Source organism: Schistocerca americana, chromosome 1, assembly GCF_021461395.2.
Source record: "Schistocerca americana isolate TAMUIC-IGC-003095 chromosome 1, iqSchAmer2.1, whole genome shotgun sequence".
In the NCBI taxonomy this organism is placed as follows: Eukaryota; Metazoa; Arthropoda; class Insecta; order Orthoptera; family Acrididae; genus Schistocerca; species Schistocerca americana.
The window spans coordinates 485,972,899-485,999,685 of record NC_060119.1 but is presented as its reverse complement, the minus strand read 5'-3'; the positions used below and the strand labels follow the sequence as shown (position 1 = coordinate 485,999,685).

Below are 26,787 nucleotides of genomic sequence, written 5' to 3'. Positions count from 1 at the left end.
CGTTTGTAACGGAGATGCGTTTTAAGCAGAGAACTGTCACTGAGCTTTTTTCGGCGGAAAACCAGAGCTTCGCAGATATTCATAGCTTACAGAGTGTCTACTACGGAGACTTGGCAGTGAATAAAAGCGAGGTAAGTCGTTGGGCAAGCTGTCTATCGTCAACGCAATAAGGTCACACAAGCCTGTCAGATCCCCCGCGTGTCTGACCTGGTACCTTCCGATTTCGATCTGTTTGGCTCAATGAAGGATGCACTCCGCGCGAAGCAAGTAATCGGAGACGGAGTACACACGCGGAATGTTTCAAGGTTAGGGAAGGAAATCGGCCGTGCACTTTCAAAGGAACTACACCTTTCACAGGACGGTTACTGAGGCAGCAAGACGTTGGCTCCTACGTCGACCAGCAAAATGGTACCATGCGGGCATACAGGTCCTTCCTGTATGGTGGCGTAAGACCGTCGCATTATCTCGAAAAAAAAGGGTCTTTGAAGCCAAAAGTGTTGGGAATTATATGGTGTATTGGAATCCTGAATATAAGCAACGGGTTTTCAGAAAAAAAGTAAAGTATTAATTATTGAACGCCCCTCGTATTTTGTTTTAGAGCACACAAAAAACTTCCATTCAGTTGCGTTTCTTTTCTACTTTATTTACAGTCAATATTTACAGTTTTCGATGCCTTCATCAGTTTGCGGTACAGCAAAAAGATTTATTTGTGGGTGTAACTGATTTCGATAAATGCTCATGAGAGCCTGAGAAGGAAGCCATAAAAGGCTTCGAAATCGACTGCAAATAAAGTGAGTGATATAAATATACCATGTGTACTCCACAGCAAAAATGTGAGCAACGAGACTCAAATATCTGTTGAGAGCGCAGTTAGGTAACTGCAGTTGAGCTTACGATACTACCGGAGAAAGCCGAAATTCAGTCCTTAAAGGCAAAAGCGAAACACACTTTTCTTCAGAAAGTCTCTATTTTACTTAGTCATTTTGTTGCTGCGAATAGCACGAATAACTCCTGTCACAAGACTGTCAAGCTCTATTCAAGGAGTGGATGGGTCAGTAAATAAATGAAACTTTAAGAGAGGATGCAATAAAACTGATACACTACAGTACGGGAGATTCCGAACTGTTTATCTGGTCTCTACACTCGAAAGCAGACTCTTTGAAACGCTGACACGAGGAGAGTCACTAAGCAATAACAACGAAAGCGTACGCCTGCGCTGGATCTGAACCCAGCTGCGAAACAGGAATTTACTGTAGTATTCGCTTATAATGAGAAGTACTATTAGAGCTAGAATATCCTCGCAGTATCAGGCTAGGAGAATGTACAATCTAAGGGGAGGGAGATTAGCGTTTGAAGTCCCGTCGACATCGAGGTCATCGGAGACAGAGTACACACGCGGAATGTTTCAAGGTTAGGGAAGGAAATCGGCCGTGCACTTTCGAAGGAACTATACCGGCATTTTCCTGGAGCTACTGAGGGAAAATCACGGAAAACGGCCGTCCTCCCGAATGCGAGTCCAACGTACAATCTAATTTGTAATGAGAAGCAACTGGTATTTTTACATATAAGAAGTAATGCGGGAGATAAATGTCAAGTAGAACAACGGCTTGAAACTTTCCGACTGATTAAAAAAGTGTCTTGGACTGGGACTGGAATTCGTGTGGTGGCGTTTCGTAAGTAATCCTGTTACCTACTAAGACACCCAGACACGATAAACGACCCGTATCTCAGCATCCGTCTACCCACTGTCCCTCCACTACCGAAAAAAAGTTCCCAAAAGCACTCTTGAGTATTTTGCTAACAAGCACTCCTGGGAGAAACAGTACTGCGGATAACGCCTTACCTTAACCTATGGTGTGTGTTCAGTATTTCCTCTCTCAGAGCTGCTAAGGAGAGCAATACTGGAAGCTACAGCAAAGGTTCATTCATTGTCTTATTAGACCCTTTCTGTAGGTTAATGTCGGCACGTAATTTTTAATACGACTAGCGGTCACGTATTATTAAGGTCCATATTCATCTTTTTTACTTGCAATGACTTCACTATGCAAAGCATTAGTCGTTGGACATAACAGCATCTGAGACAACTCTATCTTTGTGATCTTGTAGTTGCCCATCGAGTGGCTTGTACCACTGGTTGCCGAAATTATTGTTCGTCTTCCTCGATTTCTGTTAATATACCAGGACAAGGTGAATATTTCTCGGCCTTACAGTGAAGCACCAGGTGTTTCAGATAGAATTTCTACTTAAATCTCGTCGTAGTTCTCGTTTAAGTCTATTAACTGTCTGACACAGGCAAAAACCCCAGGAGTATCCTGAATTGTTCCTGCTGCTGATACTATCCGGGCAATCAGATCCTCTTCTGATGCAACAGGAGTTGCGTAAACAGGATTGCGTATCTAGCCCCACACAAAAAAGTCCAGAGGGGACATATCTGGCGATCGAGCAGGCCACGGTACAGGACCACCTCTGGCAATCCACGTTTCTGGGAACCGTCGGCCCAGGGATCGACGCACACGACGACCGAAATGTGCCGGCGCCCCGTCATGTTGGAACCACGTGCGTTGTCTTGTAGGGAGCTGGACGCCTTCCAGCAAATCTGGCAATGCTCTGGAGAGAAAATTGTAATAGTGCCTGCCATTTAATGGCCTAGGTAGCAGATACGGCCCAATTAAACAGTCCCCAACAACACCGACCCACACATTAACGAAGAACTGCACTGATTGAAGGATCCCGCTCCACATGCTGCAAGACAGCTTCGTCAAATTGCAGCGTTCTTACCGTGCGACGGCGTCCCTGTCCAGGTAATCTGCTAAATGACCCGGTCTCACGCACACGTTGGTACACAGCAGCAAAGGTCGTATGATGCGGGATACGGCGATTAGGATATTGTTGTTGATAAACCCGCTATGCAGCTCGTCCGTTGTGGTGCGCTACGTAGTACGCACCAACCGTATCAGTGTACTCACTCCATGTGTATCGCTTCATTAGTAAGGGACAGTTCACTACTACACTGGTGGACAGCAGTTGCCTGCAACTGAAGATCGTAATACAGACTCTAACAACTGACGAGGGTAATACGGCCTCCAACGGTTTAAATAATCCTCGTAGGAAAAAATGATATTAGGGAAAAATATTTGTTTTGATGTCCCCTACAACCTCCCAGCGTTCGTCGGTTTAAATACTTTTCACCATATATATGCTTATCGAACGCCCCTCGCAAGGTCATTTGGAAGAGATTCATACAACACGAATACTTTAAATTGCGACCCTATTTGCGAAACTATTTACACAAGCCGAGTTGACACCTTGTTCAAGTTACTGCGGAACTCATACAAACGTAACAAAATCAAAATTTAATTAATAACAGTCCACCTCTGTGGTAGGACGAGGCCCCTTCACCTCCGGCCTCGTAAGATACCGGCACGTTATTCCCCATCCTACGGGAGCCACGTTCCCGGAGCGGCACGCCGAGCTCAGCACAGCACAGCACGGCACTGCCAAGCCGAGCTCTCCCGCGGCGCCCCGGGATAACGAAGTGGGCTGACGCCGGCGCGGCTGGCGGCTGCCGGAATCCGGCTGCGGTCCGCAGCCAGCCAGCCGCCGGCTCTCGGATGAGCTGTCACACAGATAAACATCGCGGCCGCGGCCGCGGTGGGCAATCGCGGCCAAATGAATGCTAATGAATTCACGTATTACGGCCCCAAACGACGTGTTTAATCTACGTTAAGAGCCACGCAACCGTGTGTACACACTCGGCTCCCGCTCACTTCGCGGTAAGTAATTATTTTTTCGGGACTCCTCGTCTTTCCGCGATATCTGTGACTGGTCAGAGCTGCCGCGACATCGTTCGCCGGACAGCTAGGTATGCAAATTAAGCGCCACTCCTCTATAATTTCTTTCATCGGGGGCGTACGCTGGAAGTCCGCAACACGCTTCTGCGTAAGCTGGCCGTGGCAGATACTTCCTTATTGGTCTGTTTCAGCAAATCAAAACAAACATTACAGGGATTTATTTTGCATGATCGTGTTGAATGGGGTATGTCTTCGCCTTCTTACGACCAGACAGAACGTAATGGCGGGATCTGCGATTAATTCTGCAATTCCAATAATCCCAACACAGAACGACTTGATTTTTCACCATACGGAACAGTTATCAGAAGTAAAACTTACATTAATTAAGACTGAATCATCTCCGAAACTCACCCTACCGACTGGCTTTCCAGACCAGGGAATATATGGATATTTAGTGTGACATTTACTAATATCAGCCTGATGGTAGACACGTCGATTGAAAAGATGCAAGAAAAGATGGAAGTGAATGGTTGAATACTGAAATGCTTGGAAAAGTCTGCAGGTAGCCTTTGCTAGCAGTGCATGTCCAGCGACTGCTCCTGCTGTGACGACGTCGATTACCTGTTGTTCTACCAAGACACACAACAGTACATTTCATCTAAGACTTCATGCTGGAAATACACAACAAAGCTGGAACTGCAGATTTACGTGGTACCACTCCATTTTCATATGGAAACGGCCTTGCCGCAGTGCATACATCGGTTCCCGTCAGATCACCGAAGTTAAGCGCTGTCGGGCGTGGCCGGCACTTGGATGGGTGACCATCCGAGCCTCCATGCGCTGTTGCCATTTTTCGGGGTGCACTCAGCCTCGTGATACCAACTGAGGAGCTACTCGACCGAATAGTAGCGGCTCCAGTCAAAGAAAACCATCGTAACGACCGGGAGAGCGGTGTGCTCACCACACGCCCCTCCTATCCGCATCCTCCACTGAGGATGACACGGCGGTCGGATGGTACAGATGGGCCACTTGTGGCCTGAAGACGCAGTGCACACTCCATTTTCATGAGAATTTAACAAGTACTAAACCATGCTAGTGGAGCTCAATTTCTGCATCAGGGATATGACAGCATATTTTTTTCGACTTAGAGCAACGATTGAATTTGTGGATAAGTGTTGTCTGTTTCTGAAAACTTTCACTAGATCACTAAACTACAAATTTCTGGAAACTGCACTTTGCTGGTATTGCTGTACTAACGTCTTGACACCTGGAAACGTCGAACTCTCCGATCATTAATCTGTATATATCTTTTATTATTGACTGCATAGTCTCTCAACTGAACATCACAACACTAATAATTTTGTTGGGTTGGGTTGTTTTGGGGAAGGAGACCAGACAGCGAGGTCATCGGTCTCAATAATCTTGTTCCGTTTGCTATTTCTGCTCTATTCGGTTTCTAACGCTCGCGTTCAAGTTTCTATTCCGTGAACAATGTGTCAAAGAGTTGCACAGCATTGGCATTGAAACATGAATATTTTAGCTCACAATATTTTGTTTTGTGTCACTGCCGTTTTCATAGACAGCGAACTTGAGTACCTCCCTCGATGTTTACAAGCGGTGTTCGAAAAACCTTGAGTTTACACAGAGGGCTAGCGACTCTGTTCTTAGGTGCGAGAATCGTAATGTAGTTTGGTTTCAGTTGTCTCTAAGTTAAACGAGAATTTCTGCCACTCCACGCCGCAGTGCCTTAGACAGAGGTTAGTGTTTGTCCACTAAGCCGAGTGGGGCCGTAAATCGAAATCAATCTTCAGCTATACATCCTCCTCTAATTGGGAAGATAATATGACTTACTTTTCTTAGAAAGGCGAATCGCAACTGTTAGACTCAATGTGATAAATACGCTGATTTCGAAGATAGTTTTTTCAGTGCCTAGGAGAAAGAACGGTTTCCAATTTCTAACAAGTTGATTTCAGCGCCGCTCAGCGAGAGAAGAAACACAAATCGGTCATTTACCATTCAACTAGGAAATGACACTTTTTCGTGTAACGATCTTAGCGTCCCCGCTCGTACTTGACAAAATTAATGATAACTGTCAATTAGACTGGCACCTAGCTACTCATACTCATCTCCTCATGTAAAGACTATGAACGGTTTCACCCTACAACCTATTGGTCATTTCTGCTAATAGTGGAATCATACAACAGATTTTTGAGCTCTGTATTTGAGATTCACCGGTGAAATAAGCTGAACATGTTCATCTGCGAGCTGCGCGGTTTGAGAAGAGCGCAGATGACCGACGCTACAGGGCAGAATTTTCTGGTTCTAGAGCAGCGAGTCAGAAATATTCAAATAGCATCTTCGAAGGTGCGGGGAACAGGTTCTCTTCTGGCGCTGTCTCCTGAACGGTCCAAATCGTTAAAATAATTGATCGCAATCTCAGTCGAAAAGCCATCGAGCAAACTACCTGAAGGGACTGCTCAGCGTTGCGATGATGTAAACCTCGAAACATCCACTCTGCATAACGTAGAATGAACGACACTTTCGCTGCTCTGCTTCTATACGGCGACTATACGTTCCAAACGTCAAAGACGAATAAATGTGAATCGTTTTGTAAGAGCAACTGCCAGCATTACAAATATAGAGTATAATGCTGTAAATACGGATCATAACCATATATCCTTAGAGCAACTTACAGTTACTTACGACACTGAATACTCAGTAAATTTGAAATTCACGACAGAATACAGGATCGGGGCATTAATAGGTTTAAAGAAGAAGAGACGAACTGTACGAAGTTAGTTATCGCTAAATTGTGCATATTACTGGAAACGTTAATCTATACAGATATCCCAAAAACTAACAGTCAATAAATAAAGTCAGAACGACCCCAGAAGTTATACAAAACATTTTGACCACCTGCTTAACAGCTTGTTTCTCACTCTTTGGAACGAAATTAATCATTGATTCTGCGTATCAGAGATCCAACAGTTTGTTAGTGAGTTTGTGGATGTATATGGCATCAGCTGTCTACCCACAGGTCATGCAATTCGCGTAAATAACGGGCCGCTGTTTTGTGTACGCGGTGATGGCGCCCAATAGCGACCCAGACGGATTCCATAGGATTTACATCAGGCGCATTTGGTCGCCGAGACATCAACGTGAGTTCACTATAATGTCCCTCAAACCACTGTAGCACGGTTCTGTCTCCGACACACGGTCAATTATACTGCTGAAAGATGACATACTGTTGGGGAAGACATCAAGCAGGAAGGGATGTAGGTGGTTCGTAGCTGGCAGCGTGCCTTCGATTACCACCACAGGTCCCACGCAAGCGCAGAATGTCTCCCACAGCGGAACACTGGTCTCACCAGACAACGTCCGTGGCGTGCAGCACGTTTCGAGCCGCCGTCCACCTCGATGACGGCATTTGTGGAAACCACCACATTGCAGCAAAAATGTGATTCACCCGAAGAGCTGACACGTTTCTATTGACCGGCGATGGAATCCCGCTGATCCCGTGACCACTGCAATCGTAACTGACGATGTCGTTGGGTCAACATGTGAACACGTTCGGTTGGCCGGCTGCGGAACTCTATGTTCAACAATGTACGATGGTCGTGTGCTCCGAAACACTTGTGCGTGCACCAGCATTGCGCCCTTTCAGCAGAGATGCCACAGATCACCGTCTATCCTACTTTACATAGCACACAAGCGTGCGAATTCAACATTCTGTAAAGAATGGTGGACGTCCAGTCGTTTAGCGCCTAGGAGTGGTTTCACTGTCCTATATCTTTCCGCAATGCTCACGACAGTAACAAGTGAACATTGGACCAGCTTCGCTGTTTTCGAGGTACTCGTTCACAGGCTCTGCGTAATAATAATCCGCTCTTTGCAAAAGTCGCTTATCTCAATGAATTTCCCTATTGGCAGCACATATCTTTGCTAGGATGATTCCCCGTCCGTGTCTGCTCCGCTTACATTATTTTGTTGCCTTGTCACGTGCCCGCAATGCCATTAGGCGGCATCCAACATCGCGGTGGGTATTGGTCATAATGTTTTACCTTATCAGCGTATTAATTTGGAAATTTCCTTAACTTCCCAAGAGAATCGCAGATAGCCACGACAAATGTCACAGGATTCGGCTGAAGGTTATAAGGAAAGATGCGGAAGTAGGCAAGAAATAACAGTTGGCCGGTGTGGCCGAGCGGTTCTAGGCGCTTCAGTCTGGAACCGCGCGACCGCTACGGTCGCAGTTTCGAATCCTGCCTCGGGCATGGATGTGTGTGATGTCCTTAGGTTAGTTAGGTTTAGGTAGTTCTAGGTTCTAGGGATCTGCTGACCTCAGATGTTAAGTCCCATAGTGCTCAGAGCCGTTTGAACCAAGAAATAACATATCAATCCGAAAAGGACAGGAGCCATAAATAATTCACTGCCTCTCATTCTCAAAATTATACACGCGTTCAGTCATGAAAGAGAGATGCGGAGATAGTGGCACATAGTGTTAACTGTAAAATTTTCTTCTTCTACTCCTCCTGCTTCTCCATTTTCCTTCGGTGCCATCTCCTTGAAGGACATTAACATCTTCATGGAAAATTATAATCGGATTTCAGAGGGTACGATCAAGGCAGCAACATCTTCAGATGCCTGAACACTGTTTGAAATTCCAAGTTCATAAGTAGAAAATTACTGGTCTGCCCGTGGGTGACATCAGTTTGTCTGCTCTTTCTGATATACAAAGAGAATAACTCAGGTCTCTATTTGAAGAGAAAGCTGTAGAAATTCCTTGGTGCTATGAGCTGAAAAGTCGTCTGTGAGAATAAGGAGCTACGAACGGTAAATCTTTTCCTCTTTACTAATATGTCTTTCTACGAAGAACACTTTATGGTTAAATAATATAGCTGCTTTGGACCTTCTGTAGCGAAAGAATGCAGCGTCTACAGGTTGAGGAGGAGGAGGAAAGGAAGAGCTGAGATCTTATCACAGCAAGCGGAAAACGCACTTAGGGGGTATATTGATAAATACATTGACGAGTTGCAGTGCATTAATTTACTTGTCATCCCCTCTCTGAATGGTAAGTTCAAGTGAAAAATGAGACTACAGCGGCACGACATTACCATACTGTCTCTCAGTCGCGCCAAATGCGTTTCTCAAATTCGGTCGTAGCCGTGCCCACCAGATAAATGTTCCATATTTAGAGAACGGAGATAACGCAGGGCGGCTGGAACATCCTCTGTTTGACAACTCGGCCGGGCCAGCGTGTTTAGCGACAATCTAACGGCTTAATTAGGCGTGGTGATACAGCGGCGAGGCCTTTTTCTTCGTGTCGCTGCTTTAAGCAGGCCGGTCAGATAAGGCCAGGCCGCCACGGCGCGGAGAACTGCTTCAAGTTCTGGAGTGTCAGGGAGTAGGCTTTATCTAGATTGATTACTTGTTAGATTGCTGCGACAATGGGCTGTCGTGTGCCAAAGCGTGGCTCTTATTTTCACCTCTCACTCGGGGCCCCGTTTTTTACGACGACGCTCGGCGCTGCGGCCGGTTCTCGAGCGACCAGCGGTGGCTGCCTAATGGAATACTCGGGACCAGCGATTCTGCGCTTGTCAACCGCCCTCAATGCGGCATGCGATGCGCCGCTGCCGTCGCCCGTCTCCGACTTGTTTTGTTTTGTCTTATTTCCCACTCGCGGACCCACTGTGTGGGAGGAGAAACCAAAGTCATTTAGTCCGGTGACTTTCACACCAAATGCAGTGCGCTCTGATTTTGTTGTTATGACATTACTGTCCAGCCATACGGACTTAGATTTTGGTTGCACTAGCCGGATTCACAGAAGCCTTATTGCCACGGGACAGTTTTACAAGCTGGAAACACTTGAATGTCTTGAAAGTCTCTTACTGGATGACGAGATTGCTGGGCTGGTTACGACTAGCTACACAAGGAACCTCATAGCTTTAGGGTCAAAATTATACAGGTGTTTGAGAACCCTATAACACAAAGAAAGTAAAACAGATTCTACCGTGTAAACACGTATTTCTTTATTAGAAAGGCATCCTTTTACGCCATAGGAAAGTAGTGAATCCCTGGTTCCTTATTCGAACTTACTGAGTTTACGGTTCTCTTCTATTTGTACAACTTCTAAGTTAAAGGCCGGCCGGGTTGGCCGAGCGGTTCTAGGCGCTACAGTCTGGCACCGCGCGGCCACTACGGTCGCAGGTTCGAATCCTGCCTCTGGCATGGATGTTTGTGTTGTCATTAGGTTAGTTAGGTTTAAGTAGTTCTAAGTTCTAGGGGACTGACGACCTTAGGTCCCATAGTGCTCAGAGCCATTTGGACCATTTTTTTGCAAGGTAAAGTTTGTGATTTGCTGAGCGGATAATGTGTTGATGCATGACGAAACAGGTGTTCTTTTTAAAGACAGTTCGACGTTTTGGTATTGGTAGTGACAAATATGAATTAAAAAGGTACACAGCAACAGAATTAGTCTAAAATAAACGATATTCTTCTAAAAAGTGTACACCGACGTGAAGAGATGAATCTGGACGATATATACAGGGTGCCCCAGGAGGAATGGTCAATGTTCAAGGAAATGACATAAATTAAAGAATCTGGTAAACATGGGCTTTAAATTGCATACCTTAAGAGCTAGGAGCATTTCTTCATCTCAGACGCTGTGATACACATCTGTTCTACTCAACAAGTGATCATAGCTCTTACGACAAAAATTTTAAAGCCCATGTTTAGTAGACATTTTTGCTTCGAACCATCGTTCCTGTCATATCCCTGAACATTGAGCATCGCTCCTTGGACATTCTTTGTACTGCCATAGGCTTCCTCTTTCGCACAGCTGATGTACATTCCTTAATACATTTACATTTATTCGCAGGTTTTCGACACTCTCCCCCCTACGGAAAGGTTCTTTCGCAGCAATCTTAATTTCTATCGTGGCATGATACCACCTATTTGCACTGGAACAGTCAAGATGCAATTATCAGTATCTGGGGAAAAACTCTGAAGAAGAGCCAGTGTACACAGAATCCGATTTGCATCAAGTGCCCAACTGGATCATCTTCCGGACTATTTGCGACTCCTCGCAGTCAATTCTGTGAAACACAGGCTGTCACCGTGTCATTCTTCATCAACGGTCATAAAACCTGTTGTGGCGGCAATGTCGAAACACGTAATTAGCTTCATAGCGTCGAACACGGGAGCCAGCAGTGGAAAGCACTATCGCGCACCCTCTTCAACATTCATGCGCACATTTCGCCTGAACTTTTGACCACGCTCGCCAGGATCTCGCTACCTACTTGCAGCCCCATCGCCCAGGAGGCTATGCGCTGCTGTTTGAATATGCATGATGCCACCGCATTTAAATCCGAGTCCAGATTCCGGCGCCCGATAACCTAATTGATAATTTTCGTGCTATTATTGCATTAGTAACACGTGATTACGTTCAGATATATACGGTGGCATTAATACACCTTCATCAATAACGAGGGTTCACGCCGCCATCCATCACGTTCGGTGGCGCGCTCCGCAGACAACCCTCCCGAGCCTCCGCCCGCTTCCAGATGCAGCTACTGCTAACGCGCCAACATTGCCCCCGGTCGCTCCTCGCAGCGGTTCCGCTGAATAATTCAAGACCGACGATTTCGGTTACAGAGCGGCCGGCCACGCGCTTTCCATAGCCGATGCCGCCGCATTTGCGTGCAAGGAAAAAATTGTGCGTCGGCGACAGCAGAGGCTGCGTGGCACGGACCTGCCAAGGAAGCGGCCGTTTAAGGCGCGCATCCCAGGTCCTGATGTCATAACAAATCACAGTTGCGGTCCAATTTGCAACAATAAAAACGCTAACGAAAATTCTTAATGACTTTGCGGATATGTTTGTAATACAGACAGCTGATCATGCATTTCGATAACTTCAGCGGCCTAGGGCAAAAAATTGGTCTCCTTCAAGACAGACCGTCAAAGAACTCCGGGCGTCTCTTCCAAAGGCTACGTCCACAGACTGCAATCAACCGTTTAATGGTCGATCGGAGCAGATGTAAGGCCATATACGAGAGGCAGTCAACAAGCATTAGATGATGAGAGCTGTTTTTCTAAGCCCGTAGTAGCGAAATATTTATACAATATCAGTGGATGAAATCTAACGATGCAGGACTATACCTATTATGCTGAACGACGTTCAAATATTTCATTCATTAAACGTAGTACAGTAACGCTGTCAGCGTTGTAATACTGATTGCTCGAACGCATTTTTTAATCTTAGCTCAAAACAGAACGACACTCCATGACCACAAGGAAACATTATGGACTTACCGAAAATTTAACATATTCACGACGCAGTTGAATGTGACATTGCAGAAAGGTACCTAATTCATTTGAAGCAAATTTTGAGGAATAACAAAAACCAGTCCAGCTCAATAACTAGGGAACATACAGTCAAAGAAAAATACTAGTTAAGTTTTCTGACAAAATGAAATAGATGTTGTATAATCAAGTGCTCGATAATTAAGTAATTTAGTGTGCATAACTTCACAAAATCGGGTGACTTAGGTACTTCTCTGCATTGAAAGCATTCGATGGTATTCCCAAATGAAATTATTTTCTCAGATTAAGTTTATTACCTGAAGAACGTTGCTATCATCCACATACATTAATAGGATAACGTCACGGGTAGTAAATGGCAATTTCGAGAAATATGATTTCACTTTACTATGCACGAAAAAGCGAAACTTTAGATAAGCATTTTCTTCATAATATTTTGCTTGTACTGAATCTAACAGCTGTGCTTTATTATTTAAAAAATATTTGTGTCAGCATGTGGCAGGATAAAGTCTGTTCGTTAAAATTCGTACATTCTTGAGGGATGTAACGTAGGACTTTCCCAGCGCTTTCTGCCTCACTCAGTTTTATAGGAACTATATCGTCTCGATGTAATTCGTGAGTGAGAAATGTGTGTTCAAAATGGTGCAAATGGCTCTGAGCACTATGGGACTTAACGTCTGAGGTCATCAGTCCCCTAGAATTTAGAACTACTTAAACCTAACTAACCTAAGGACATCACACACATCCATGCCCGAGGCAGGATTCGAACCTGCGACCGTAGCGGTCACGCGGTTCCAGATTGTAGCACCTAGAACCGCTCGGCCACCCCGGCCCGCTGAAATGTGTGTGGAGCAGTTTTTTCTGAGATAAAGGTAAAAGGTGTTTTCCATCAATTACAAATCCATGTGCTTATTACAACACAACCTAACGCTTTCGACGAATAATTAAAATAACTAAACTAGGACACACTGAAGTGCTGTTTTCTCTCTCCAGAAGCGCCTAATGTTTCTACTGATACCGTCGTCTTGTAAAATAGAGGCCATCATATGACAAAATCCTTAATATCATTCGTTTCAACTATTTTCAAAGTAAATGTGCTTGTTTTTGGAGATGCAACAATGAGCTCGCAATATTCATAGGGTATGTGAATCCCGTCTCTCTCTCCTTAAGAGCACATTTTATTATCCCAAACCACCGATCATATGGCAAGAATGAATGTTCTCTTAGTGGATAGAGATGGATAACAGTATTAAATCGATTCGTATCGGTTAAAACTAAACAAAATCTTGCAAAAGTGGTTTTCTTATTTTCTCCACTAAAACTGTGGTTAAGTAAGTGTATTTCTCGATGTGGTCTTTGGGACAAATTGGTCAATAAAATCATTAAAAAATGACAGCACTTAATCTGCACTTTTTCTCCCCTATCCCTCCTCATACATACAGAAATTTGTTTTTTTTCCCTTTCTTCTTCTTAAAATTGTGAAAGGAAAACGTACTGATGGATAACTGCCTCAAATAGGACATATCTTGAAGTGGTACTGCTGTCAGGTAGAGGTCTTGCTTGAAGTCAAACACTAAGGCCACAGTGTTTTCATTATTCATACATATTTCCTTGGTTTCCTTTAAAGCACTGTAAAATTTATTATTTCTCGTTTTGTGAATCTTTAGTTCAGCTACTGCTGCTCATTTGGATGTTCTACATCTACATATATATCTACATGATTACTCTGCTGCCGGCCGAAGTGGCCGTGCGGTTAAAGGCGCTGCAGTCTGGAACCGCGAGACCGCTACGGTCGCAGGTTCGAATCCTGCCTCGGGCATGGATGTTTGTGATGTCCTTAGGTTAGTTAGGTTTAACTAGTTCTAAGTTCTAGGGGACTAATGACCTCAGCAGTTGAGTCCCATAGTGCTCAGAGCCATTTGAACCATTTGATTACTCTGCTATTCACAATAAAATGCCTGGCAGAGGGTTCAATGAACCACCTTCAAGCTGTCTCTCTACCGTTCCACTCTCGAAAGGCGCGCGGGAAAAACGAGCACTTAAATTTTTTCTGTGCGAGCCCTGATTTCTCTTATTTTATCGTGATGATCATTTCTCCCTATGTAGGTGGGTGCCAACAGAATGTTTTCGCAATCGAAGGAGAACACCGGTGATTGAAATTTCATAAGAAGATCCCGTCGCAACAAAAAACGCCTTTGTTCTAATGATTTCCACTCCAATTCACGTATCATGTCTGTGGCACTATGTCCCCTATTTCGCGATAACACAAAACGACCCGCCCTTCTTTGTACTTTCTCGATGTCAACCGTCAGTCCGACCTGATGCGTATCCCACACCGCACAGCAATACTCCAGAATATGGCGGACAAGCGTGGTGTAAGCAGTCTCTTTAGTAGACCTGTTGCACGTTCTAAGTGTTCTGCCAATGAATCGCAGTCTTTGGTTTGCTCTACCCACAACATTATCTATGTGATCGTTACAATTTACGTTATTTGTAATCGTAATGAAATGCACAATGAGAATAAACAAATTAAACTTAGAATCATACTACAATTGACTTCGGTTCAGTTTGGGGTTATTAATTTTATTGTTAAACTCCTCACAAACACAGCACACATCTACTTGTGAGCAACCAAACCGCAGTGCATGGTTGTCATTGAAGGATTTGTTATAAGATTTAAAAATTTATTTTAGTTCAGAAATGTTAAAATGTGTGCCGGCCGGAGTGGCCGAGCGGTTCTAGGTGCTTCAGTCTGGAACCACGCGGCTGCTACGTCGCACGTTCGAATCATGCTTCGGGCATGGATATGTGTGATGTCCTTAGGCTAGTTAGGTTTAAGTAGTTCTAAGTGTAGGGGACTGATGACCTCCGATGATAAGTCCCATAGTGCTTGGAGCCATTTGAATTTGCAGCAACTCAGTTCTGTCAGAAAATTTATATATGGGTGCATATTGCACCCCGGGAAGAGCAGTGACAACTCTAAAATGCAATACTTCAGAAACCACGACTCAAAGAATCTGTACACTATAGAGGCTTACAGACGTTTACAAAATCGCGTTGTAGACTCGCGGAACAGCTGCACCCAATGTACAGAAACTGTCCGGGATCAAGTTTCTTAATTTGAATACTGTACTTGTACATTCTTACTTTGTGCATGTTTCTGTGTACAACTGTTACAAAATTTCAGAATGCTTTCACTAATACACAGAAATGAAATTTTTCTGTACTTCATTTTTTTGTTTCTTTCCTAATAGAAAACTGGCAAAATAAATTCTCGGAAAAACGCCGCGTTTGTCAACTAGTAGTCTCTATGAAATATATACTGAAGTAGTGCAATTTTCTTTAAATTTCGGGTAAGTTGTTGGCCGTATATGCCATTATACAAGGATCATCCGATTTGGCAAATCTATAATTCTGAAACTAATGAACACATAAAATGAATTTTGTTATTTGATGAATGGGAAACTCAAAAAAAATTTTTTCGTAGCTTTTCATATGTATTCAAAATGCGCCGCTCGAGATGCACGGTGTATATCAATGCGGTGTTCAAATTGTTCCCTCACTGTAGCGGCTATGTCTTGAGTTACAGCTTCCACAGCTGCTGTGGTGCGATGTCTCAGTACATTCATTGTCGCTGGTAACGCAGGCACATAAACAAACTCTCTTATAAAACCCCACAAGAAATAATAACATACAGTCAGGTCCGGTGACGTTGGAGGCCATTACTATAAGGCTGAATCATTTGATCGAGTGCGACAGATCCATCGTTCAGTAATCCTTTGATTTAAAAATTGCTGCACTTCCAGATGTGTGTGTGGTGGTGCCCCATCCCATTCGGAAATGAAGTCGTTCGAATCAGTCTCCAACTGTGGGAAAAGAAAGTTTTCAAGCATATCGAGCTATGTGCTTCCTGTAACAGCGTTCTCGGCAAAGAAAATTGGACCATACGCCTTTAAGCGCGAAACTGCACAAAACACAATAAATTTTGGAGAGTCCCTCTCATGTTGTGGTTGTTCCGTACCCCGTACTCTCAAATTATGACGGTTCACATTTCCATTTAAATGGATTGTTGTCTCGTCACTAAACGTGCCTAAACACTATGCGTGGAAGAAAAGTGTCGCCCTCCATATTGGCAAGAACGAAATTACAGAAGACATGTTGTTGTTAGTCACCTTCACGAAGAGCGTAAGGAAGCTGCATTTTATATGGTTTCGTGTGTATGCGTCGACGCAACACTTGCCAGACGGACATCGGGGGATGTTGAGCTGTTGAGGTGCACGGCGAACGGATTTCTGCGGACTCCTAGTGACATTATGACGGATGCGTTCGACGTCTGCGTCAAACACTCGGGGACGGCGATCTGCCTTTGCACGAACAACCTGTTCCTCGGAATTGTTCATGTCATCGTCTAATGCTCTGTGCTGTAGGAAGATCCACACCACACTTAGTACGAACGTCACGAAGAACAGTTATTACACAAAATGTAGAACACAAAACGCTTTCTGTTGTTCCTACACTATTTTTACTAGAACAGAAGTGAACGCACACTGCTGCTACCTAGCAGGAACCATGTAAAACTCTAGACTCTGCTCTTTCCCGCAGAATGTTGCTCACGAACATAATTCAAATAAAATAGTTGCGATTTTTTTAAAATAATTGGATTATTCTTTCTGACACACCTTTTATTTTGCGTGCACTTGGGGGCACTTAAGCCATATTTTTCAGTGACTAAACTACAATCTGTCGCTGTTCTTGCTGGGGTGCAATATTCTTTCCCACTGAGAAATATAGAGTAAATCTCAGCAAATTATGTCTGAATACTGACGGATCGTGTTTATACTGGGAAATCGACGTACAGGAAACAGCTCCGAGTCACATCCCAATGATCACGATCCATTCCAGCATCGCAAACAAAATGGGTGAACTCTTGTCAGGCTCTTAGCAACGCCGTTATTTGGTGATCTCGGCCAGGTGACTGAACGAAACTGGCGAAGGAGACGAGTGAACCTGCAGAGGATGTACGTACGTATTTATCACCTACGAGAACCTCGCATTTGTACTCCCTCAGTGGTGATAGGGTAGGCACTAACGTCAATACCGAAGCAGCGGCAGCCAGTTCGGGCCTGGGACATTCCCGGACGGTGGCGCAAGCGGGCGTTGCCCCGTCCAGCAACACGCTCTCTGTATTCAAGCCGTCACGTCTTTGACTGCAGATTACCGTTACGACCCAACGTTAACCGGGTCCAGCACAACACACACACACACACACACACACACACACACACACACACACCACATCACATCACAATGCACTCGCTCGGCCATTTCTCGATGTCAAATTTGAATTTAATCGGCAGAGTCTTCCCAGTAATTATACGGGCCGTGTTTAATGAAAACCGTGAATAACTTCAAGCGCGAAATTGCGCATAAAACCCGTTCCCGAGTGCCGGGGTCCTCGTTCCATCCAAATTATGGAACGGCCCGGCCCGGCCCATCCGGGCGCCGGCAACGTACCGGTTCTGCTACATATTTGAGCCTCCGTACCGGGATGCGGGCGTCGGCAGAGCGGCCCGAGGAGAGGCGAGCTGACGGAGAAAAATGGGACGCGGCGGCTGGGAATATCGCGATATATGTAAAGTGCGTGTGTGACGGGACTGCGCGACGGCCGGGCATTGTTAGTGGGCAGGCCAGCGCGGCGTCGTCGGCGGTCCGGCCGGCTCGGAACGGTGGCTGCGGCCTCGGTCACGACCGTACGCAGCGCTCCGGAGAAACGGGGCACCTGCTACGCAGCTTCCACTTATCACACTACTCACCCACTTTTTCGTCCATCTCTCCGTCTGAGCGACCAGGCGCCGGTCCAAGACGCCGAGAGGTCATGCGGGTCATCTCACACACACACACACACACACACACACACACACACACACATACACACACAATATATATATATATATATATATATATGGAAAAAAGTATTCAGACACTGGGAATAATCAGTGAAGTAAACCTTAAATTTGTTTTAAACTCAAAACATACACTACTGGCCATTACAATTGCTGCACCACGAAGATAACGTGCTACAGACGCGAAATTTAATCAACAGGAAGAAGATGCTGTGATACGCATATCATTAGCTTTTCAGAGCATTCACACAAGGTTGGCGCTGATGACGACACCTACAACGTGCTGACATGAGGCAAGTTCCCAACCGATTTCTTATACATAAACAGCAGTTGACCGGCGTTGCTGCTGAAACGTTGTTGTGATGCCTCGTGTAAGGAGCAGAAATGCGTACCATTACGTTTCCGACTTTGATAAAGGTCGGATTGTAGCCTATCGCGATCGCGGTTTATTGTATCGCGACATTGCTGCTCGCGTTGGTCGGGATCCAATGACTGTTAGCAGAATATGGAATCGGTGGGTTCATGAGGGTAATACGGTAATACGGAACGCCGTGCTGGATCCCAACGGCCTCGTATCACTAGCAGTCGAGATGACAAGCATCTTCTCCGCATGGCTATAACGGATCGTGCAGCCACGTCTCGATCCCTGAGTCAACAGATGGGGACGTTTGCAAGACAACAACCATCTGCACGAACAGTTCGACGACGTTTGCAGCTGTATGGACTATCAGCTCTGAGACCATCGCTGCGGTTACCCTTGACGCTGCATCACAGACAGGAGCGCCTGCGATGGTGTACTCAACGACGAACCTGGGTGCACGAATGGCAAAACGTCATTTTTTCGGATGAATCCAGGTTCTGTTTACAGCATCATGATGGTCGCATCCGTGTTTGGCGACATCGCGGTCAACGCACATTGGAAGCGTGTATTCGTCATCGCCATACTGGCGTATCACCCGGCGTGATGGTATGGGGTGCCATTGGTGACACGTCTCTGTCACCTCTTGTTCTCATTGACGGCACTTTGAACAGTGGACGTTACATTTCAGATGTGTTACGACCCGTGGCTCTACTCTTCATTCGATCCCTGCGAAACCCTACATTTCAGCAGGACAATGAACGACCGCATGTTGCAGGTCCTCGAAGAGCCTTTCTGGATACAGAAAATGTTCGACTGCTGCCCTGGCCAGCACACTCTCCAGATCTCTCACCAATTGAAAACGTCTGGTCAATGGTGGCCGAGCAACTGGCTCGTCACAATACGCCAGTCACTACTCTTGATGAACTGTGGTATCGTGTTGAAGCTGCATGGGCAGCTGTACCTGTACACGTCATCCAAGCTCTGTTTGACTCAATGCCCAGGCGTATCGAGGTCGTTATTACGGTCAGAGGTGGTTATTCTGAGTACTGATTTCCCAGGATCTCTGCACCTAAACTGCGTGAAAATGTAATGACATGTCAGTTCTAGTATAATATATTTATCCAATGAATACCCGTTTATCATCCGCAATTGTTCTTGGTGTAGCAATTTTAAAATGTGTAATACATATGTCAATCTGAACATTGTAGAACATCAAGTAACAAACCACGGCTTATGTAAAATAAAGAAAGAAAATCGAAATATACAGTGGGCAAAATGTTCAGACACTCAGAAGTCAGTATTTGATAATGCGTCCGTTAGAGGTATTACAGCCCTCAGTCTTTGTGGCATGGAGTAAACAACCTTTTTCGTTATATCGGAACTGATGTTGTTCTTCCATCAATGCACGTAGATGTGTCAAACTGCTAACATGGCGATTGTGTAGTATTGTTTTCTGTCCGTTCCAGATGTTTTCAATGGGATTGAGGTCCGGAGACTGCGGTGGGGTAATGAGGTGATGAGGCGTGTTGTATAGGATCCAGATTTTGACAATTTCCGCCGATAGCGTTCTGGATCATCAGTATTTCTGAGCAGTGTGCTACAGACACGTGTGAAATGACTAGCGAAAATGGCAGCACGTCGTGAGATAACAGAGCCTGAACGTGGGGTGATAATCGGTACCGTACGCAAGGGGTTTAGCACACGGTGACTACATGAGAATTCTGGTTTAGGAGATCAACAGTGCTTACGGCGTATCTTCAATAGCGCCGAGCCATTTCTCCACACGGGTAAATTTCTGCAAACGACGACCATTAAGTACTTGGCGGTCACCTGCACAGGGACATGTGTGCTATCAACGATTTTCTGGGAGCCTAATCGTCGCTGTTCGGCGTCATTACCCATTTTTACCAGAACTGTATGGAGACCGTTGCGCGGCATAGGTTTCAACACCTGGAGACAGACTCTTATTCCAGTGCCTTCTCGTGACTTTTGCCCATACAGTGAGTATCCTCTGGGATGGAGTGGATACCGTGGTACTCACGGAAGCTTGCAAGTTTTCCACCATTCTGACATAGAAACGGACCAGAGACTGAGCTGAGGGATCTTTTAGTAACTATGGCCGCACGACGTATTCGTTTTTGCCAGTGCGTTAAGAGACCTCACAGACCTCACGCTGCTTCTTCAGGCGATGGTTTCCCGCTCTCAGAACCACCGCGAGGCGAGTGAAAGAGAGAGCAGAGCAGAGCCGAGGGCGCGGCGCTGGACGGGCGGAAGCACGTGCGGCCCGGCCGGCTGCACCTGGGTTTGACTCACAGCGCGGCCCAATGCGCGCCGCGCCGCCCAGGAATGGGGGCACCCAATGTCGAGATCACGCGCCTCGCCAGGGCTGCACAAAAAGTCGCCGCCGCCCGCGACGCGCCCTATGCGCCCGTTCCGCTTCGTTTACGTCTGTTGCACCTGTGCTAATACGCAGTCTCATACTGTGCGGCCTGAGTGGTGCGAACTTGTGCGTCCTTCGTTCGGGGTGAAGAGACGTTATTCACTCGGCAGGAAGACATGTTAAGAGTTTAACGTCCTGACAACATCGTAGTCTTTAAACAGGGTGCTACAGCTCGGACTGGACGACGATGGCGTAACGAATCTCCCGTCGCCTTGCTTACAGGTTGGCTCGTTCGGGAACATCTCGACAGTCATCAGTTACGGTTCAGGGTGATGACTGAAAACGGTTGGACGGCAATTTTGAACACCGTCATTCCCGAATGTGGATCCACTTGTAAAATATAACTTCAGACCCTGTCCGACAGTTAGTTTTAAATATCACCTAGAAGAAATAAAGTTACATAAATAATTTTTGTTTGTTCTAAGGTACAAGTATGTAGCCCTGGTACAGCTTGAAATTCCCGCGACGTAGTGCCCTATCACACCGCTAGAGGCGCCAAAAATTAATTGCGCAGCCCATCTCCACTTTATCCATGAACTGGACTTAACTGTTTTGGCTGCTCTAATGGCCTGATGAGGTACTGTCTAGAGGGGTTCCGAGGAGTATCGTACAATGAACAAAAATAAATGACGTTCCTTCATTTTTTCGATGTGATATTTAAAACTATATGACTACCCCTCGTATAGCATACGTTTTACGTAGTGCTGACGCGTCCAGTTATGATTTTAGTTTGGTGAGAAATTTTATTTACATTAAGGGTTGCACATTAGGCTACTGCAGTGTGGACGTAATTTCAGTGCCATTAAAACCGCGATTGGGCGGGATAAGGAAGAATACTAGTCAACGACATCTTTCTTGTCGGCACGCTATTAGCTGATAATGACTTTCTCTAGGCTGAGTGTGGTTGGCTCTCAGGAAAGAAGGCAGCACTCGCAGAGTACCAAAGTCGGAATTTTTGGCCTGGAATAAACCAAATTCATGAAAATTGGTTCGTATAAGTTTGATGTCATGCGTAAATAGTAGGAACACTGTCAGTTCTGAAATGCAAGGACGAATACTGTCCCCGAAGACATGCCGTCATAGGCTCGGTGAACAGCTGACTTCCAAGTTACAGTTCAGGGAAACATGCAGCGTATGATGTATCAAGTTTTAGTGAGGCCGGTACTAATAATGTGTTCTTAAGCCTGGACACTAATGAAAATCGATGGGAAGCAAGTTGGCGTATTTGGAATAAAGATCTTGAAAGACAATCTTGCCCAGTTGAAGTAGGAGGAGATACAACTATGAATTATATGATTTATATAATTAACTAGACATTATCTGTTGCAAAGTTGGAATGGGCAGGTTATATAATGAAAGCTAATGACAGAGTGAGTAAAAAGATATTCAACGCAGTATCCGAAGGAACGAGGAGGACTGGAAGACAATAGGTAAAGTGGGAGGAAGGTGTCCGATAGGTGATAAGGGAAATTTAGTATTTGAGCATTTAGACACTAAATAGGAAAGAAGGGAATAATTTTCCGCAGAGAGCAAAGGTTTACAAAGGGCTGTCGTGGACCTGCTGATGACGATTGCCCTGATAACTTTAAGTTAAGCTATAGTGCGTAGCAGCAATTCTTTCTCTACGGTCTCGGAAGTTTGATGACATAGGGTGCTGCATTTCTCCTGATGTCGATCGTGTCGGCGAGTGGCATTTGGTCATCCCCGTTTTCAAGAAGGGACGTCGAACAGATGTGCAGAACTACAGGCCTATATCTCTAACGTCGATCAGTTGTAGAATTTTGGAACACGTTTGACGTTCGAGTATAATGACTTTTCTGGTGACTAGAAATCTACTCTGTAGGAATCAGCATGGGTTTCGAAAAAGACGATCGTGTGAAATCCAGCCCGCGCTAATCGGCCACGAGACTGAGAGGGCCATAGACACGGGTTCCCAGGTAGATGCCGTGTTTCTTGACTTCCGGAAGGCGTTCGATACAGTTTCCCACTGTCGTTTAATGAACAAAGTAAGAGAATATGGACTATCAGACCAATTGTGTGATTGGATTGAAGAGTTCCTAGATAACAGAACGCAGCATGTCATTCTCAATGGAGAGAAGTCTTCCGAAGTAAGAGTGATTTCAGGTGTGCCGCAGGTGAGTGTCGTAGGACCGTTGCTATTCACAATATACATAAATGACCTTGTAGATGACATCGGATGTTCAGTGAGGCTTTTTGCGGATGATGCTGTGGTATATCGAGAGGTTGTAACAATGGAAAATTGTACTGAAATGCAGGAGGATCTGCAGCGAATTGGCGCATGGTGCAAGGAATGGCAATTGAATCTCAATGTAGACAAGTGTAATGTGGTGCGAATACACAGAAAGAAAGATCCCTTATCATTTAGCTACAATATAGCAGGTCAGCAACTGGAAGCAGTTAATTCCATAAATTATCTGGGAGTACGCATTAGGAGTGATTTAAAATGGAATGATCATATAATTCTGTTCGTCGGTAAAGCAGATGCCAGACTGATATTCATTGGAAGAATGCTAAGGAAATGCAATCCGAAAACAAAGGAAGTAGGTTACAGTACGCTTGTTCGCCCACTGCTTGAATACTGCTCAGCAGTGTGGGATCCGTACCAGATAGGGTTGATAGAAGAGATAGAGAAGATCCAACGGAGAGCAGCGCGCTTCGTTACAGGATCATTTAGTAATCGCGAAAGCGTTACGGAGATGATAGATAAACTCCAGTGGAAGACTCTGCAGGAGAGACGCTCAGTAGCTCGGTACGGACTTTTGTTGAAGTTTCGAGAACATACCTTCACCGAGGAGTCAAGCAGTATATTGCTCCCCCTACGTATACCTCGCGAAGAGACCACGAGGATAAAATCAGAGAGATCAGAGCCCACACAGAGGCATACCGACAATCTTTCTTTCCAAGAACAATACGAGACTGGAATAGAATGGAGAACCGATGGAGGTACTCAAGGTACCCTCCGCCACACACCGTCAGGTGGCTTGCGGAGTATGGATGTAGATGTATCTATACAAAGGGATGTGGCGACTGTGAGAACAAAGTGTGTGTGTGTGTGTGTGTGTGTGTGTGTGTGTGTGTGTTTGAGAGAGAGAGAGAGAGAGAGAGAGAGAGAGAAGGGGGGGGGAGGAGGAGAGAGAGCGCCTGCGACTCGTGGCTCAATCAATAATAAATCTATGGCAACTGTGTCATGCGGCGGGTAGGCGTGGTGCCCACCCACCCACCGGCGGCGGCGGCGGCGGCGGCCAGCTCGCACAACCAGGTCAGCGGTCCGCGTGGCGGACACGGCTGCAACGCCGACCAGAGCCAACCATCCGGTATCCAGACAACGCCTTTCGCAAAGTAGTACTCAGTACTTAATTAAGTGTTAAATGCCCAGTGTTCTTAAGAATCTGTAACACTGTATGTCCCTAACAGTTGCGACCCAGGACTGCAGATAGCGACGTGTTTCCGAGGCTTACAGGACTGCCTGGCTCCGTGGGGGACATCACCTCTCCTCTTTCCTATGTCTGCCTTACCATCCATCTTTTAATCTTCGTAAAATTTCTTAGTTGTTCGTTTGTATTCCTTTATCATGTAGCCCAATGTAATTTTATATTTTCATTTCAAAAATTCTATCCGAGTCATAAATGATTAATAGTGAATATTAATACATTCTGATAAATGGCAGCATCGGTGTAAAGAACAGAAAAAAAAAAAAAATTACAGATCGATTCAGGCCACTGTGTGGCATCTTCACTTGCAAACTGTTAAAACATTGTAGATCCGTATCTTGGTAACAAAAAATAGTTCAAATGGCTCTGAGCACTATGGGACTCAACTTCTGAGGTCATTAGTCCCCTAGAACTTGGAACTACTTAAACCTAACTAACCTAAGGACATCACACACATCCATGCCCGAGGCAGGATTCAACCTGCGACCGTAGCGGTCGCGCCGTTCCAGACTGAAGCGTCTAGAACCGCTTGGCCACAGCGGCCGGCTTATGTGTATCTGTCGCGTTTGTTAAAACTATGGATAAACGTTACGAACTTATGCTCCAACACAACATGTTTCTTGTTCTAAACAAAAGAGGTAACATATCAATCGATAAATAGTAGACTGTTCTGCTTCCTCGTGGCTAGCGACAGGCAGCATCCAGAGCAGCCGGAAGCTACCAAACTTGCGACTGCACACGATGGTCAAGAGAGCAGCAAACACTGATGGTGTTTTACAACATAGCAAGTTGTAACAAAAAATTTGATCAGCCTTGTTGCCAAAGGCGGCTGTCACTCACCTGGTTTAAGAAATATCGAAATGAGTGGTAGCGTCTCCTGTGCCAAAAGCGTTTATAAGACACAAAGGAAGCAGAACTGTGAATCACAGGGATATATGGAATGACAGAAATTAATTGTATGGGTTATCATCCACTCGACAAACTCTTGGTCAGCTCTATGTTCCTGCTCAATTACGGAGTCTTCACTTGCTTATGGAATCACCCAAGGGCAGAATGCCATCAGATTGTCATATTCTTTCAGTGATTAAAGTAGAGTAACCGTACATCAGAAGGGTATTTTGAAGAACACAGTGCATGATTTTAACGGAAATCGTGCGCCCTTTGTGCCCCACGTACTGTGAAAAATCATGCTATCAACAGTGGGTGTATCTCCAAAACAGGGGAGCACTACAGACTTGGAGACGTAGCAGTAGATAAATGACGTGATATGAGAGTATTTCCCACTATCTTAACTTTGACAGTTGATAACGTCACGTTTTTGAGTCTTAAAGTAGGCCCTAGCAATGATTTTCTTACCTATCGTTTCGTTCCTGGCTGCAGCAGGTATTATCCCAGAAGGCGGAAATTGACATTTTAAGCTGTCCACTGCACCGAAGAACGGTTACTCCGAACACTTTACTAGTAGAAAAAGAAGAACAATTGAATATTTCTATCAGTATTCGTTTCTCGAAAAAACCAAACATTGCGTGTAAAGTCGAGTAACCTCATGTCATAACGGGAGTAAATGTAGTCAACGATTAGTACAATACAATAACAACACAACTGTTGTCCTGTCTTATAGGGAAATATGTACCAATGAAATCCGCCAAATTCACTGTTGCAAAGTGCAATATCCTAGCCGCTGTATTTCATGTGAATGAAAGTTTCGTAAATAGATGTTTATGCGTCTTATTTTGAAGGTTAGTGACCCCTGAGGTGAGAAATTTAGAGAGTTATTTCAGCACGATAGTAATGTTGTCAGTTGAATTCTGTATCTCACCTAGTACACGACAGAAAATGGCGGCCACCTTACAGCGCAACGATTGTAGAGACATAATACTCTTGTTACACTTCACGAGAGGCTGCTATCAGAATATCGTAATCGGGTCGTAAATATCGCCTATTACGTCGGATTGCCACGCCTTCGCGCCCGATGGCGGAGCAAATTTCCTAATCAACAGCTCGTTAAACCTGCAACACTGTGATCACAGCGAGTCACACTAATTCGCAGTGCCCCATAAATTTTATCTCGGCGTTGCACCCAGCAAGGACGCAGCACGCCGACGGCGTGCAATTACGAGGGTAGTTAGCGACGATTTAGCCAGACTGTGTGTCTGGCCCGCGTCGATTTCACAGGTGCAGCGGCGGGAATTTTTCTGTAGCTTTGCAACTGTGCAGAAATGTAGGCTGGTGCGCTTTCTGTGAAGGCCACACTCTGCATGTACCGCGGCGCCTTCGTGTTCCCGATAAATGTCAGCGCGAGCGAACAGAACGCGGCCCCGCGAGTCGTGCCGTAGCTCTGTGGGGTGCTGGGAAAGAAAGCTCCGCACACCTACTCTGGCCGGCATGCAAGGGAACCGTGTGCACAAGACGAGTGCAAAGGTGAACCGGCATCTGTACGCATTTGCGGGTCTGCCTGCGACTTCACTACGTCGGCACACACCTAACAGAGGATTCACTGTTTTACGTTTTGTAAGCGGAA

At 45.4% G+C, this 26,787-nt stretch overlaps 1 protein-coding gene and 1 pseudogene across 2 annotated transcripts in view; one reads left to right on the top strand and one right to left on the bottom strand.

The window, feature by feature from the left end:
* Positions 1-26,787, bottom strand: part of LOC124604371 (GATA-binding factor C-like) — a 652,859-nt gene that overhangs the window by 288,894 nt on the left and 337,178 nt on the right. The window lies entirely within an intron of this gene.
* On the top strand, positions 4,523-4,640 carry LOC124560635 (annotated as a pseudogene).